Source organism: Drosophila ananassae (genome assembly GCF_017639315.1).
Source record: "Drosophila ananassae strain 14024-0371.13 chromosome 4 unlocalized genomic scaffold, ASM1763931v2 tig00000241, whole genome shotgun sequence".
Taxonomy (NCBI): domain Eukaryota; kingdom Metazoa; phylum Arthropoda; class Insecta; order Diptera; family Drosophilidae; genus Drosophila; species Drosophila ananassae.
Window position 1 is genome coordinate 491,371 of NW_025319047.1, and position 7,533 is coordinate 498,903.

General features: G+C 36.0%; 1 non-coding gene across 1 annotated transcript; it reads left to right on the forward strand.

Moving 5' to 3' along the window:
• The first annotated feature begins 1,498 nt into the window (after window positions 1–1,498).
• Window positions 1,499–1,582, forward strand: Trnal-uaa. Its single transcript has one exon. It is a non-coding gene; the product is annotated as a tRNA-Leu (tRNA).
• Window positions 1,583–7,533: the final 5,951 nt, after the last annotated feature.

A 7,533-nucleotide genomic window follows, 5' to 3' on the forward strand; every position in this document is an offset into this window, starting at 1 on the left:
GAGGATGTGCCAGCACGGCTTGAAAATTTTCCGATAATAGTTTTGCAGCAGATCATTGTAGGTTTATCAGACTTTTTTGCTTGCTCTATTGCAAGGGATATGGCATCAAAATCATGGCCATCAATTTTGTCAACATTCCATCCATACGCTAAGAAGCGTTTCTCTACATCATCAGAGCAGGAAAGGCAAGTAGCGCCATCTATAGAGATATCATTATCATCAAAAAGGGCTATGAGCTTATTCAATTTAAGATGCCCAGCAAGTGATGCTGCTTCATGGCTTATTCCTTCCATAAGACAGCCATCCCCTAGCATCACGTAAGTGTAGTGATTAATTAAGCTATCTCCAAATTGTTCTTTAAGAATCGATTCAGCAAGTGCCATGCCAACAGCAGTGGCAAACCCCTGACCGAGCGGGCCTGTTGTTGCCTCTACTCCGGAAGTCAAGCCAAACTCTGGATGACCTGGGGTCTTGGATCCCATTTGCCTGAAGTTTTTTAGCTCATCTATGCTAATATAACCTGTCAAATATAATATTGAATATAGTAACATTGACCCATGACCGTTTGATAAAACAAAGCGATCTCTATTGAACCACTTAGAATCATCAGGATTATGATTCAGATATTTAGCAAACAAAACAGTTGCAACATCTGCCATGCCAAGTGGCATACCTGGGTGTCCAGAGTTTGCTTTTTGTACTGCATCAATTGATAAAAAACGGATGGCGTTTGCCATAGATTCCAAATGTGAATGATTCATGTGTTAATAGAAAAACTTAAAAATGAAGTATAAAAGATTATATCAGCAAAAACAAGTTGACACTGAGTGCTAAAATCCTTAATAATCTAAAGTTAAATCGTGAGAGTTTTTATATGACAACTGTTATCACTAGAAAGTATAGGATTAGCCGTAGACTTGGTGTAAATTTATGGGGTAGAGCTAAAGACCCAGTAAACAAAAGGAAATACCCTCCAGGTCAACATGGTATTCTTGGATTCAAGAAGTTATCCGACTTTGGTAAGCAGTTTGCTGCACATAAGAAATTTAAGTTTTACTATGCGATTTCAAGTAAGCAGCTCAGACGTACATTTTTAGATGCTTATAACAGAAAGGGTTATACGGCTGATAATTTTATCGGTATCTTAGAATCGAGATTAAGTTCTGTTTTATACCACTCTGGTCTTGTTCCAACAATTTACTCAGCAAAGCAGCTCATATCTCACAAGCACGTTACAGTTAATGATAAGGTGGTTAACATATCGAGTTATCGAGTGAAGCCAGGTGATATAATAAAAATAAGAGAAAGGGCAGCAAAAATCCCTGTAGTAGTAGAGGCTGAACAAAAACAAGAGCGCAAGGCTCCGGATTATTTAGAAGCAGATAGTAAAGAGCATTCAGTGAAATATTTGAGGTCGCCTCAATATTCTGAGGTTCCTTATTCAGCAGACATGGAAGTCAATTTAGTAGTAGAGTTTTACTCTAGATAGATAAAAAAAGCCCGTGTGGCGGAATCGGTAGACGCAGCGGACTTAAAATCCGTGGGTTTTGCGACCTTGGGAGTTCAAGTCTCCCCATGGGCACCAATTTAACTTAGCAGATAAATACAAAAAAGTATGAAATGGCTTGATATAGAAGATATTGTGGAAGCTCTGGAGGAAAAATTTCCAAATGAGAATATAATTAGTATCAGATTCACTGAGCTTAAAAAAAAGGTCTTGAGTTTAGAGGAATTTGATGATGATGAAAAACGCTGTAACGAAAAAATACTCGAAGCTATTCAAGCAGCTTGGATTGAGGAAAGATTAACCGCATAGCAATAAACCATACGCAAACGTGATTTCTATTACAATTTGCATATTGATTATGCTATTTTTTGGATCTAGCCTGGCAAGTTAATAATAATTTAACTAATTACAATTAAAACAGCTATAAGGTTAATTATGAGGCAAAACAAAAATTTTTGAATGGAACGATCTTGACAAGTGCTACGTTAAGATAAGTTTTGCATAAAAATACTGCTTTTACGGTGTGAGACCAGAGGGTAGAGTTGTTGTTAAAGCAGCTACAATCCCAGTTGTAACACTGGGATTGACAAACAATTGTACTCTATATTAAATTTATAGAATGATAAAAATTGATTTTTGAGGTTATTATGCTCAAACGTAGCGGTCCAAAAAAATTAAAGTCTATAATTGAAAACTATGCATTAAAATGCATGAAAAATAAGATTAGCAAAAATGAAATACGTCTTATTTTAAACTGGCGAAATATAGTAGGGAAAGAAATAGCAGAGTGTACAAAACCGAAAAAGATCTCATATGCACAGAATATAAATTCGGGTGTATTGCATCTGGTAGTAACAAATGGCAGCAAAGCATTGGAAATTCAGCATATGATTTCTCTTATAATAGAAAAAATTACGATATTTTTTGGTTATAAAGCAGTATATGGTATAAAAATTAAGCAAGAGAGTATTGACTATTTGACTATATAAGGTAATCTAAGTACATAGAATAATTTGGTATATTGAAGTGAGTAGAGTTTGTGAATTAACAAATAGAAAAAAATCTTTTGGTAATAAGGTATCACATTCGAATCGTAAAACAAAGCGTACCTTTCTTTTAAATTTACATAAGGTTACGTTGACAAGTGATATATTGAATAAAAAGTTTACCAGATGGTGGCGCAAATCAGTTTATACAGTGCATAGAAGAAATTAGAAAGATAACTTCAGAAACAACAATAGAGATTTTAACTCCTGATTTTTTAAATAAGAAAGGAGCATTTGAAGCAATTGCTGTTGCATCACCTGATGTCTATAACCACAATATTGAAACAGTGCCGAGATTGTATGCAAAAATAAGACCACGAGCTCGCTATTTTCATTCACTATATTTACTGAAGATGGTAAAGCAGATTAATCCCAAAGTTTTCACAAAGTCAGGGCTTATGGTCGGTCTTGGAGAGACAAAAGAGGAAATATTTCAGGTTATGGACGATTTGCGCAGTGCTGAGGTTGATTTTATTACAATTGGTCAATATCTACAACCAACTCCAAAACATGCAAAACTTGATAGGTATGTTACCCCAGAAGAGTTTGAGCATTATAAATACATTGCTTACTCCAAAGGTTTCTTAGTGGTTGCATCAAGCCCACTAACTCGGTCATCATACCACGCTGAAGAAGATTTTAACAGGCTCAAGGCCTGTCGTTGACATTTGTGTTAATTCAAATTAATTTTTACTAATTATAAAGGAGTTTTTACGTAATGTCTACTATAAAAATCGAGAAGAAATCACAATTAGTTAAAGAGGTATTCGATTCCGTGGCAAGTCGCTACGACACCATGAATGATATAATGAGCCTCGGAATGCACAGATTATGGAAAGATAGGATGGTAAATAGTGTGCATTTTACAAAAAACTCTAAGGTTTTAGATGTTGCTGGAGGAACTGGAGATATAGCAATAAGAATAGTAAGAAAAGAGCCAAGTGCTAAGGTTACAGTATGCGATATAAATCAAAACATGCTAAGCAGAGGACGTGATAAAGCTATAAATTCAAACCAAATTAATTTTGATTGGGTATGTGCGAACGCAGAAAGTTTACCATTTGAAGACTCCGAATTTGATTATTGCACAATAGCTTTTGGCATTCGAAATGTTTCTGACCGTAAGAAGGCTTTAAATGAGGCGCACAGGGTATTAAAACCACATGGAAAATTTATCTGCTTAGAATTTGCCCCTATGCACTATCAAAATGAGATATTTACCAAACTTTATGACTTATATTCATTTAAAGTAATTCCTAAAATTGGCAGCATAGTTGCTAAAGACAAGAGTTCTTATGAATATTTAGTGAAGAGCATCAGAGAGTTTCCAACTCAGGCTGATTTTAAAATGGAAATTGAAGAGGTAGGCTTTAAGAATGTTGAGTTTCATAATATGAGCTATGGAATAGTGGCATTACACATTGGAACAAAATGAATATTAAACTCTGGTATAGAACGCTGGATTATTATCTCATCCTTCCAGTGTTTTTTTTGCTCACTATAAGCTTCATTCTTGTTTATTCAGCAAGCCCTGTAATTGCGCAGCGTCTTTCTTTACCACAAGATTATTTTATACGGCGTCACACAATTTATATAGTCCTGTCACTAATTACCTTGGTGACATTTTCTTTTCTCAACACAAGAACTATACTTAACCTCTCGTTCGCAGGTTTCATTTTATTTACTATTCTAATAGCAATTGCGATAATACTTGGTATAGAGGTAAAAGGTGCGAAACGATGGTTACATATTGTCAAAATTTCTGTTCAACCATCTGAGTTCGTAAGGCCATTTTTTTCTGTTGTTATAGCTAGTATCTTGGCCAGCGAAATGAGGTTTAAAATGCACATATCAATCATAATATTTCTGTTAGTTTTTGTGTTGTTACTTTTGCAACCTGATTTCAGTATGTCCATGCTTTTAACATATTCTTTTATTGGTCAAATGTTTATTGCATGTATACCATTTTTATACTTTCTATGCATAATAGGAATGGCCGCAACTGGAACTACAATAGCTTACTTATGCCTCCCACATATAAAGCAAAGGATTTACAATTTTGTCTTTTTTACGCAGCGCGATAACTTTCAAGTCACAAAATCATTAGAAGCATTCAAAAGAGGTCAATTAACTGGAGTTGGACCTGGTGAAGGTAGCGTAAAAGCCTCTCTTCCTGATTGTCATACAGATTTTGTGTTTTCTGTTTTAGCAGAAGAATTTGGTTTGATTACGTGCTTAGCCACATTGATGTTATTTGGTATCATTTCCGCCCGTTTGCTTTACATTGCATATAGGGAAAATGAATTATTTAATCTGTTGGTGATTCTCGGTATCTCAATTCAATTCATCACACAATTCATAATAAACATAGGGGTAACATTGAGTGTTTTTCCAACCACCGGCATAACCCTGCCGTTACTTAGCTATGGTGGTTCTTCTCTTTTATCTTCGAGCATCGCACTTGGCATAATGCTGTCTTTCAGTAGAAACCAAGCTATCGCATTAAAGTTTCGTGAGCGTGTTATGCTTGGAAGGTATATGGACTAAACTTGTACCGCTCACAACTATTATTGGTATCCCTCCAAAATGGGTATCTGTTCAGATGAGTGGCAAGAGATATTATGAAATCTGAAAGAGTTATGTGGAAATTTTTCAGAAAATATTCCACTGACATGCTGAACAACAAATACATCACTATGTCGTTTATCGCAAAAACTTATATTTTTCGTAACCATTCACACTTAATTCTGCAATTCTTTGATCTCACTCATAGAAAGACCAGTAGTTTGAGCTATAATATTAAAAGAAACACCTGCTTTAAGTAGATTCTTTGCGACTTCAATTTCCCTCTCTTTTCTACCTTCCTCTTTAGCAAGATCAAGTCTGTATTCAAGAATGGCTTCTTCTTTGCGCAGATCCATTATTCTTTCTTCATAAGCTACTAGATCTTTTTCATTCCAGTGAAACTTATCTAATTCATCATATGCTAGCTTTATTATTGGTGATTTTTCCGCAATTTTTCTGAGATCTTCGTCCGTTGTTTCATCTGCATATTTGAAAAAAAATAGCCAACGGTCTACTACACTTTCTAGTTGTTCTGCTCTACTCTTAGGAAATTTTGGCAGCTCTATGAAGATAAATTGAAAATCTTTTAAGTCATGCTCATTGGTTTTTTCATCTCTTATGGTATGGCTAGATATATAGTCAAGCTTATCAGGGAATAAGGTACAATTTGAAATCGCGATAAAGAAAATCTTCTTTAAATCAACGTATTTACCAGATTTATCAGCTTGTCTTGAGTAAGCCTTAGCAGCATAAAGTTGTGCGCGTTTTTCAAAGCCTTTATCACGAGTGAGCTGGTTAGGTAAGGAAGTAGTATTGCTACTACTCCCTCCCTTAGAAACGCAGCATGCAGGTTTCCCCACACTACGCTTGAGCCCCTTATCTAAGTCCTTCTTTTCTCGAACCGGCTTGTCCTTCATGATTCCTCAGAAAACATCATTCTTAATGGTGACACCAACAGTAGAGAACCTTCTCTTGAGAAAGAGCTTGCTAACATTTTTGTTTGTTTCACTCTTTCATCAAAATACTTTTTCCATTTTAAGTCAAGTGGATTTGCATCCGCCCTGATTTTAACATGTCGTCTGATAGGTATATCAATCAACCTAAGCAGTCTTAAATACCTTATCTCTTTCGGTTTGTTCTTGCATATGGGTGCAGCAAAGACCCATTGGCGTTGTTTCATTACCTTGAAGTAACGATTCTTTATCCAACGTAATCCTTTACGAGGATGTCTTTTCTTTGCCCATTTCCATAGAGCACACATAATTTCATGGTCTATTTTGTTAAAAGCTCTTTTCGCACACACATGGCTGTAGTAATTTCCCCATCCCCTTAATAGGGAATTGAGCAACTTGATTAGTACGGCCTGAGTGTTCGCTATGTTTGCCTTTATCAATGTACGTGCTTTATTAAGAAGTTTCTTAATACTTTCTTTTGAAGGTTTTATAATTAACTTCTTATTATACCTGCGTACATTACAACCAAGAAAGTCAAACCCTGTTGTAATAGATGTAATTTTTGTTTTCTCTTCGGAAAGGATAAGACCTCTCTCCTGAAGAAAGGACGATACTAGAGGTTTTACTTCATTTTCCAGTACTTCACGTGTGATTCCTGAAATGATAAAGTCATCTGCGTACCTGATTACATTTACTCCACTTCTGATTTTGCTTCTTCTTTTACTGCCAAGTTTACCAAATTGACTTTCCAATGATTTTTCAAGTCCATTTAGGGCTAGATTTGCTAGTATTGGAGAGATGATACTACCTTGTGGGGTACCTGCAGTTGTGGAATACAGAGTTTTTGATTCTAGGAAGCCAGCTTTTAACCAGCTATGAAGAATTTTCTTCTCCATAGGAATATGCTTCATGAGCCATTCATGGTTAATGTTATCAAAACACCCTTTAATATCACCTTCGAGTATCCATTGTAGTTGGTTACGGCTTGCCAGTAACAAGTGACAAGCCACAGTAGCGTCTGCGCAGGATCTTTTTGGTCTAAAACCATAAGAGTGACGATCACTGATCGTTTCAGCTATCGGTTCCAAAGCAAACAAGTATAATGCTTGCATGGCTCTATCTTTTATCGTAGGGATTCCAAGAGGTCTTCTTTTGCCATTAGACTTACTGATGTATATCCGTTTTAGCGGAGAAGGTTTGTATCCTCTTTGTTTTAATAGCTTTATTCCTTGAAATTTTGTGTTGCAAGTTGACCATATTTGACGATCTACACCTGCTGTGTTTTTTCCTTGGTTTTCAGTTACTCTCTTAACCGCCAAAGCTTTGCCGCTAAAAGAGCGTGTGAGAAGGTGTTGTAAAGTTTTCACCTTACCCCATCTGCCTTGTTGGACAGCCTTAACAATACGCCTCTGTAGCCTCATAACAACTTTTTGGCATTTCTTCCAGGGTAACTGGTTCCATG